The following is a 9297-nucleotide window of genomic DNA, read 5'->3' as shown; positions in this document are numbered from 1 at the left end:
CCCCCCCCCTTCTTCTCAGAGGCTTCTGGGCTAACGGGGAGACTGTTTAACTTAAGTGTTTCTATAGGAGGCTGTTGTAGTTTAACTCTTGCCCACCAGTAGCTGGGCTGAACAAAGAAGAGACTCGAGGTCTCTCCATTCATCCTTTCTCTGCGCTTTAATTTTCATTGATTTTGAAGACAAGGGGAGCCCTCAGGGATTCGAGCTGAAGGGGGATGACACGCCTTTAGATGCAATCCACCCCCCTGGCCAGCCATCTGCTCCTAACCAAATGGCGTTTTTTCATCCCAGCTCCTGCGTGTCTCTAGACTCGCTCTCACACTTTCAGCTTCAGTCTCTCTAGCTGGCTCCCCCCCCCCCAAACTCAATGCAAAGGCAGCTTAAGTTAAAGTATGTTGAATAGATGGGGGGGGGGGGGAGAGGAGGGTGATTGGAAAGAACCCCAGCCAGGAAAAAAAGGGCGATAAATCCTTACCTTTTTCATTAAGGCAGCACCACAACCCCTTTTTAAATACTTTTTGATTCCTCAGCAAATTTACTGTATTACGTTGAGCTCATTAACCAGCACAGACAAAACATTAGAAGCCCAAGACAAGGTGAATTTGTCCCTGTTTAGGAAAAAAGGGGAGGGGGAGGAAGCAAGATCAGAGAGAGTGGAGACCTGAAGCTCTTTCTGTGGAGGGGGGGGAAGAAATGAGTTCCTGTTCTTTGAGCAGCCTGAGGATCTGCCCAGTTGGCTCCAAAAGATCCTGAAAGAATTTCGGATTGGAGGAGTAGGGTGGTCTGGGAAGTGGAAGATTTGCAACTTCCTTTTGAGGATGCAAAAACCTTTGTGGTTACCCTTCCCCAGCAAGACTGAGCGGCCTCAGGCCGGAAATAGCCAAGACAAACTATATGAGCAGATCAAGAATGTATCTTGCTGTTTCCTCTGCAACTTAAGGGTCATAATTAAGGGGCAGAGAACTTGTTTGCTCTGGAGAAAGTTCAGCCCGTGGCACCTCCAAGTAAGAAGCTCTAGGGAGCCCTTGATCAAGTGCTGGATATAAGCGATAAGGGGGCTTCCTGAACTCAATGTGATGTATAAGCTCATCCTCTATATTCCTAACCCATAAGGTAGTGTGAATCCAATCAACCAAAGCTTATTCAACAAACTATAGGTACAAAAGATAGCTTCACACAATATGCAAACCATGGTCCTATGTTTTTAAGCATCAAGGCAACACATCATTCCTCTCCCATTTAGTTTCTCTGAACACAGAGTTTCAATTTCACTATCCCATACATACTGAATTTGTATGGGTCTGTGCATAGCCAGAATTAAGGTAGCTATGTACATAATACAAAAAGAAAGCTCCAATAAAAAAAAGGAAATAGTAAAATATTTAGCAGATGTTTAAAAAAAGCATAAAGAAGAACTGAGTTAAGGGGCACAGGATACAGACTGTTGAAGGGAAACGGAAAGAAGGATGGAATGGAGCATTCTAAAGAAGGGCATGGCTGGCCAGCTGGCACCCTGAGTAAGATGACTCCAAGCAAGATTGTATCACATTACAACAGGTCCCATTTCTCCTGGCTAATGGAGAACTGAAGCCCCTGACTTCAGGAATTGCCATTTTGCTTGCCGTTTTGGGGGAAGTAAGATAGGTAATCTTTTGCAGGATGTGATCAGAAGTGTGGCCACGTGGTCAGCCACTACCACTAGGCTGATGACCAGCAGACTGTAAGAGTCATGCCACTAACTGGACATTGAACAATCACTGACCTGAAAATACTGGAACCTACATCATGACAACATGCTTGGTAAGGTGATATGAACATAAGATGAGCTGCAAGTGATGCCAGTTATGGCATCACTTCTATTTCCTGATACAATATGGGCTGAATTGACATTAAACCACTTTGGAGGAAAGATCTTACATTGTATGGCTACAGCAAAAAAATCCGTAAGTCCACTAAATCTACTGTAGAGTGACTCAGTAATTCAATTTGGAAGCTCCTGACTCTTAGGACTAGTCAGTGTTCCCCCCCACCCCTTGGATGTCTATCCATTGAATGGGCAAAATACTACTATTAAGAAGGATGATGTGGCTAACATTACTTACCTAAGGTACTGATTCTGTAATGGTTCATTCACAGATAGGAAGTCTTCCCTTGATGTTGGGCTTGCCTAAAACGACCATCCTTCCCAGTTCTGGTGTCTCCCAGAAGCATCAGGCTGCCACTTCAATCATCATCCCCAGCACTATAGACACTCAGCTAAAACAGGGTCAGTTTATTTATAAAGATGCCATCTGATGGCAAAAGTCAACCCAAAGGATTTGTTTATAACTTGGCGTAGCATTAACTTGCCATCAATTTCATTGTCTGGAAGGCTCCCGGCTGACAAAAGATAATCTGAAGGTATGATGCAAGCTAAAGCAGGCTTTCACCTGGGTGGAGGTGCTTTGGGGTCCAAGCTATTGATTGGTTTAACAAGCTAGATATTTGCATTCCCACTAGCTGGGTGAACTCTAATTCAGTTCAAGGTAAGAAATGTGGTACCTTCCAGCTCGTTTGGAATTTCTCAGCAACATGGCCAATGGCAAGGTATTATGAGGGTTATAGTCCAAAACATCTGGAGGGTTCCAGTTGGCTTATCCTAAATGGGTTTAGGGATCAATCCACCATCAAGATCAAATATTGGCAAAATTCACCTTGGGTGAATGGATGTGACTTGAGTTCTTCCCAGAAGTAATGTGTCCCTTTCATTTTTCAACTGTATTTACTTTCAAGTAAACTCAAAGCATTTGCATGAAGGCTTATATGCCTTGGAATTCAATTCTGCTAAAATCAACAAGTGTATATAGAGGATCAGAATAATAATACTGAATTACTGAAAAAATAGACATCATGTATGTTCAGAAAGCTTGGAACTGCAAGCAGATGCTCCACAATATTATCTTCAACGTGTTTGGGATGGGTCCAGAAATGTTCATTTGGGTTCAGCAGAGTGTGGAATATTTGGCTGATATTTATATGAAAACAGCAAGAGGAGGTGCCTACAGTGGTGGTCCTCTAATAAGGGACGCGGTGGCGCTGCGGGTTAAACCGCTGAACTGTCGATCGGAAGGTCGGCGGTTCGAAACCGCGCGGCGGGGTGAGCTCCCGTTGCTCGTCCCAGCTCCTGCTCACCTAGCAGTTCGAAAACATGCAAATGTGAGTAGATCAATAGGTACCGCTGTTCCGAGTCGTCATACTGGCCACATGACCCGGAAGTGTCTATGACAACGCCGGCTCCAAGGCTTAGAAACGGAGATGAGCACCGCCCCCTAGAGTCGGACACGACTGGACTTTACGTCAAGGGAAACCTTTACCTTTACCTTATATGAAAACAGCAAGAGGAGGTACCTACAGTGGTGGTCCTCTACTGTGGCAAAAACTGTGAGGGGACCACTTAGAGCCTGCAAGACTAGCTGCAAGGTGAACCAGACACTTCTCCATGAGGTATGCAAGTTCTGAGAAGTGTTGACCTTCCAGCAAGTCTCCTTCATCTCTGTGAATCCAGAACACTCACCTGGCATAGTCAGAATTCAGAGCAGAGAAAGCCCACCCCTGCCAACCTGGGAGTCCTAAATATGCTAAAAAGCCATTAACATGGGAGGGGAATTTCATACCTGGTAGTGCTCTTAGTTGCCTTGTAGCCTTAATAATCCTCAGGGCCTGTTCCACAATTAGGCAAAGGAGGCCTCAGAGAGATTAGCTTGGGTGTTTCTTTGAAAACAGCCAATTCTTGATTGTTTCACAGCTTGTTATGCATGATAACTACAAGGGAGAGGCATTTGTATGATTGTTTTTTCTACTTTAGGTACTGGCACTACTTAACTGCAGGTTTATCTTCATGCATCAGCAGGTCTTGGGCCAGCCCTAGCAATCACAATAACTGACAAGATTTGCAGGAAACCAGAGATTAGTTTCCCCATAAAGATCTGACAATTTCACCACAGAGATGGATTTGAAGCAGCTGCCTATGTTTGGTGTCTTCTTCAGCTACTCAAATCATACAAAAAGCCCAAAAATTGTTACCAAGATTGTGTTTTTTTGACACTGTCTCACACTAAGTCATCTCCAAGGTTCAAATCTATTCCTCGGTGTGCTCACTGGAAGCCACTGCCTCAGTTCCCCATCTGTTAAGGGGACATTAGAATGGTGTGCCCGTCATAAGATGGCTGCAAAGACAAACCCAATGAACAGAAGCACTCCATGTTCGCATGTGCCCCCGTGGTCTCAGTGAAGAAGCAGGTCGAGTTAACGGGTGCAGTTCAAAGCACACTTCACTTGAGAGTAATCCCAATTAAATGCAGTGGCAATTAAACTTCCCTGATTTGTGCAGGATCTGGCTTCCAAGATGCAATATCATTATGAATCGTGTTGTTTCTGGGCTTCAGGCAACCCCTTTATCTTTATCAACAATGCTCAATCTTCCTCCTCCCTCCCCCCTCTCCTTCTGCTTCATATGTGCAGGTCACCAGGAATTAATGTGGGAAAGGAATCCTCTCCCGAGACTTGGTGCTCCTGCAACTCAGGACTTTCACACGCTGGAAAAATGAAATGGGTGAGAGTGAGTTGGGGAGGGGAGAACGAGGGGATCACAGTGAGACGGCACCCACTGAACTAGGTTCCCCCCATATCCCCTTGTTGAAAGGTTGGAGCCCATGTATTGATTTTAAGAGACCCGGGTGAGTAAGTTTAGCCTGCTCTGCAGGTTTGTCGAAAGTTGTAAAGGCATGTGCTGATTAGAATAAGAAAGGGCGGTCGCGTGGCTCAGCTGGCACACAGAGAAGCCAGATGACAGATAAGCACCAGCTCCCTGTGACCCCCACCCCCGTGACTTCCCCCAGCTACGCTTCTCCCTCTCCCCCCCTCTCCCTCCCTGTTTTCCAATCGCAAATCATCTGCTCCTTTCCTCTCTCCTTTCCATAATAAAGCAAGCGTGTTTACCTGGGATCCCAGAACCGGCGGGGCATTCCTTTGTTTCCTCATCAGATTGCTGCCGCCAGCTGCTCTTCCCAGCCCTTGCTTCAGCAGATCTGATCGGGGGCCTGCCTAGGCTGTGGCCCTGATGGCACGTCCAGGGAGAAGGCCTCAAATCCAGGAATTGGGGGGGGGGGGGGGAGGAAAGGAAGGAAGGAAGCAAGGAAGGAAGACCAATTGGCTAGGAAGTCTTGCCCTTGCTCTTTTTCTCCTTCCGATGTCTTTGGTTTCTGGCAAACTTGCACCATTGGAGAGAGTCTACTTGGGGCTACCCCCCACCCCCTTCTTCCTCAACCAGGAAGGGACTTTTGGCTGAATTTTTTTTTCTTTCCCCGAACCTGAGGTCAGTCGCGTGCCAACATCAACCCAGGGAGCATCTGCCGGGGCTGCTGAGCAAATCAAAAACTAGTAGTGAGAAGAAACCTCTCTGAGCCTTAGCAAGCGATGCAGATCCGCCTGCCAAGGCAGGATGTTATTTCCCCGCAGGATCCCACTTCAGCCTCCCCCCAGATTGCTTGTAGGGCTCCCTGGCAGAAGACAAGGACATAGATTTCTTGGTGGGTAGAAAGTAAGTGGATGCTTGGAGTTTGTACCATACATATAACTAACTGAAGTTTTAGAGCTGATTTCCACATGCCCTTGCATTCGTTTTCTGCCTGGTATCCAATATCCTTTGGGTTGATTCCCTGTACTGAACACACGTTAGCCACCTAATAGGTTAATGGGAGAGAGACAGGATAGAAATCAAATAAATAAAATTAATAGTTGGAATGTACTGGATGCAAGGAATGGTATTAATGCTTCCCCTTAGAATGTTTATTTCAGGACATTTTGCACATGGGGGCAGAAATGTGGTGGTAAAATCTGAATTGCAGACTTTTGGGGGACACCCACAAGTTTTTCCAAGTCCAATTTACATATTAAGCAATACTTTTCTTAGGCCATTTCAAAATTTATAAAATACACATTTTCAAAATTTAACAAATATGGACTTACAATCTACTGTCTTCATTAACTAAAATATTTATTATCTGTATAGAACTTATGTAAAATTATAGCTCTCATCCTCATTCCTCCACTTGTACTGTAGAGGCCCTGTAATTTTAGGCCTTCAAGCATAACCTAAAGCAGACTCTGATTTAAAACTAAATCAAAATTAAATAACGACATTTTAGAAATAATTTTCCCTTGGTCACATAAAAAACAACTTGGCAACAATTTTTGCTTGTAAGCCTCTTCTCTACAGCATCTGTGATGTCATGGGATGATGTGAACTGAGGCTTGATCTTTGTACCCATTCCAATTAGACATATAATATGGCTGGAATAAAAACAAAAGCACTGATTTGTTGGAACATTTCACTAGCAGATGAGCTTGTTGATTTACCATATTTATTGTCTATATGAGGGATGGGCTATAAACCATTAAATCTAGAGCCCACAATTCCTTAAGAAATCAATGGAAACTACAACCAGACCTTATGCATACCATTAGTATAATCATTATTAGCATCTTCTTCCTCCTCAAGGAATGCAGAGTGAGGTAAACCTCCCATCCAATAAAATGAGAAAAAGCAGTCAATAATAATATCTCTAATAAACCCAGATAAAAACAGTAATAATACAACAAAATAAAGTTCATTGCAAAAGGGGCAATCTGTTCATGGAACCACAGAATAAGCTGCACTGAAATCCTATCTTCTGCATTGGACTTGCTTTCAACAAAGTGTGTGCAGAGGAAATATATTTAGAATCATGCAGCAATATTTAGGCCCCAAATTTGTGACTCCTCTCTGGGAATAAGCAAGACACTAGGAACACTGTAGGTAAAAAAGCCCTAGCCAGCCATTGTGGACAATGGGAGTTGTAAACCATGGCTTGGCATAACTCATGAACACAGTCAATAACTTCAATGATAAGAAATTAGCAAGCGCAGGACCCATCATTTATGTAAAAATGTGGCTCTGGAATTTTTAAATTGTCTTCATCATCCCTCTGAGCATGTGCTAGTATCTTGCTTTTAGAAGTGAGTAATTGCCACTAGCCACTAGGTATCTATCTTAGAATGAATATCTTTGAAAGATACAGTGATACACATCACAAAAAATAAAATGAAGATGGAATGGCGCATTTTTCAAAATACTTGCCATGCAATTCTGTTTTCTACTACTTGTAGAAATTTTCTTTATCAACAAAATATTATCTGGAAGATTTTTTTAAAAACTTATTAAAAAAATATTTCCATTTTAAGTTACACTACCCAAACCAAGTCACCCTGTAAAGTCAAGTTCATTATCAAGAATGTTTAGTGTATTCTATTACTGATGTTAACAATCTTATCACATATCACAATATATATTATTTATCACAGTAGTTCCCCTGAGCACTGTGTTCCCTCTAATGTCTCTGTTTTGACTTACACTTCAAAAATCTCATTTATTTTTATTAAACATTAATTTTAAATATTGGATTGTAGTAATTGTGTTATTCTGCTTGTACAGACTTCATTGTGAAGTACATGCAAAGATCATATCTAAGGAAATTTTTGTTATACAATGTATTTCAACATGAAGCTTCTAATATCAAATGCAGAATATGATTCACTAATGTTTGTGCAATCAACTGTGCAATGAAATGAATGATTAAGGGAATATCTACTTGTCCAATTTTTTTTCTGCTAATATAACCATTTGCTAATAAATACTCTAGAATATCCCTTTTGCTTCTGTCTTTTTTTGCCATTTCCAGAAAATCTGAATATCCCACGTACTTTTAATACTTTTCTCATGGCTGTTTTGTTTTTCATTTAAAGCAGAAGTCCTTTCAAGAAAGTGATTTTCAGTCCTTTTCAGGCAGTGATTATGAAAGAGGAGTTTCGGGATGATATAGATCGTCTGCTTCAGGAGTGGGGTTTTTTTTCTGTGAGCATCTGCCTGTAGAAGAACAGATGTGGGCACCTGCAGTGACAGGCTGCACATGTTCCACACTATTCATAGGCATTCAGATGTGGCTACAATGGTAAGCCTTTGTGTATGCAAAGTCACTAAATATATTAATCTGTGTTCCCCTGAGCACTGCTTCATTTAATTTTTTCATTGGCAATAACATCTGATTTAATCCTCCAATTGGCTCCCTTCTGTGCCCCATTTTCCCCTGGAAAGATATGTGAAGTTATTCAAGTTTCCACCTGTTGCCTATTGGACTGAAGTTAGTCATGGGATAATCATAAAATTTCAGAGACACTCATGGTTCTGCTATGGCAAAGGAACAGAAGGCAGCATATGTAATATATCAGAGAGAGTATTTTAAAATTTGGTAAAATATGTTAACCACCAATAAAGAAACTTGCCAGAGAAATTCCTAATGCCCTCCCATGCAAAATTCCTGTAATACCAGAAGGACAATGGTGAAGGAACAAAACATCACCCTGAATGCACCTTTTCTGCCTTTCACAAACGGTCACAGAAAGTTCCCATCTAAGGTTTTATTTATTAAACTCTAGTACTGTAGTTACTAGAAACTTTGGTCAATAGGGCAAGCAGCTAAAAAGTGACCCAAATCTTAGGTATAAGATTTCAATTTTGGGGATAATTTGGTTGCACGACTCTTTTCTCTAATCGCTTTGACTGTTTTGATTTGTGTTCATCCACAATGCATCCTTTAGTTCCATTGTAGCCTGCACAATGCTCATGGATATCAGGCTGTGAATGAAGACAGAAGCAGTTTAAACAAACCAGCCTCCTTCTTTCCTCTCTGTCTATTGTAGTATGAATGGGCCTTCTGCATTCTGCTGCTAGAAAACCATTTTTTTTAAGTGTAGCTCCAAGACAGGGACAGACCCACAATAAAAATAAAGTAAAAATAGTTTTCTTGTTGGTGTTATATAAACAAGGTTTTTTTTTTGGAAAAAAAAATCCTAGAACAGCAGAACATTTAAGAGGACATGCATGGTTTTAGAAGTATCACCCAATTCCTCACCTCTCATATCAGTGACTAACATAAAAACAGGCAGCCTTTTCACATTAAACCTCTTCTGTGCCGTAACTACACCGTATAATTGGGATTGGAAATAACATCTGTAAGCATTATTTTGTTTCAAAAGGAAGAGAGGAGAAAAGTTATATGTAGAAGCTAATATACGGTCCTGCATAACAACAAGTTGTTTAACAGAAATAACATGATGAAAATAACGTCGTCCAAAACAAAAACTATACAAAACTGTAACAAAGAATAAGTATTGACATCACACTCAGCAAGCAGTCTTGGGCTTTCACTTTGCTTCTATAAG

The 9297-nt window shown here is 41.8% G+C and overlaps 1 long non-coding RNA gene across 1 annotated transcript; it reads left to right on the top strand.

The window, feature by feature from the left end:
* The first annotated feature begins 2166 nt into the window (after window positions 1–2166).
* LOC134488156 (uncharacterized) lies at window positions 2167–4028 on the top strand. Its single transcript, XR_010066943.1, has 3 exons — window positions 2167–3034; window positions 3384–3483; window positions 3845–4028. It is a non-coding gene; the product is annotated as an uncharacterized LOC134488156 (long non-coding RNA).
* The last annotated feature ends 5269 nt before the right edge of the window (window positions 4029–9297 follow it).

The sequence above is a fragment of the Candoia aspera genome, chromosome 1, assembly GCF_035149785.1.
Source record: "Candoia aspera isolate rCanAsp1 chromosome 1, rCanAsp1.hap2, whole genome shotgun sequence".
NCBI classification, from domain to species: domain Eukaryota; kingdom Metazoa; phylum Chordata; class Lepidosauria; order Squamata; family Boidae; genus Candoia; species Candoia aspera.
The sequence above is the reverse complement of the archived record's forward strand: the minus strand, read 5'-3'. Positions and strand labels throughout refer to the sequence as shown.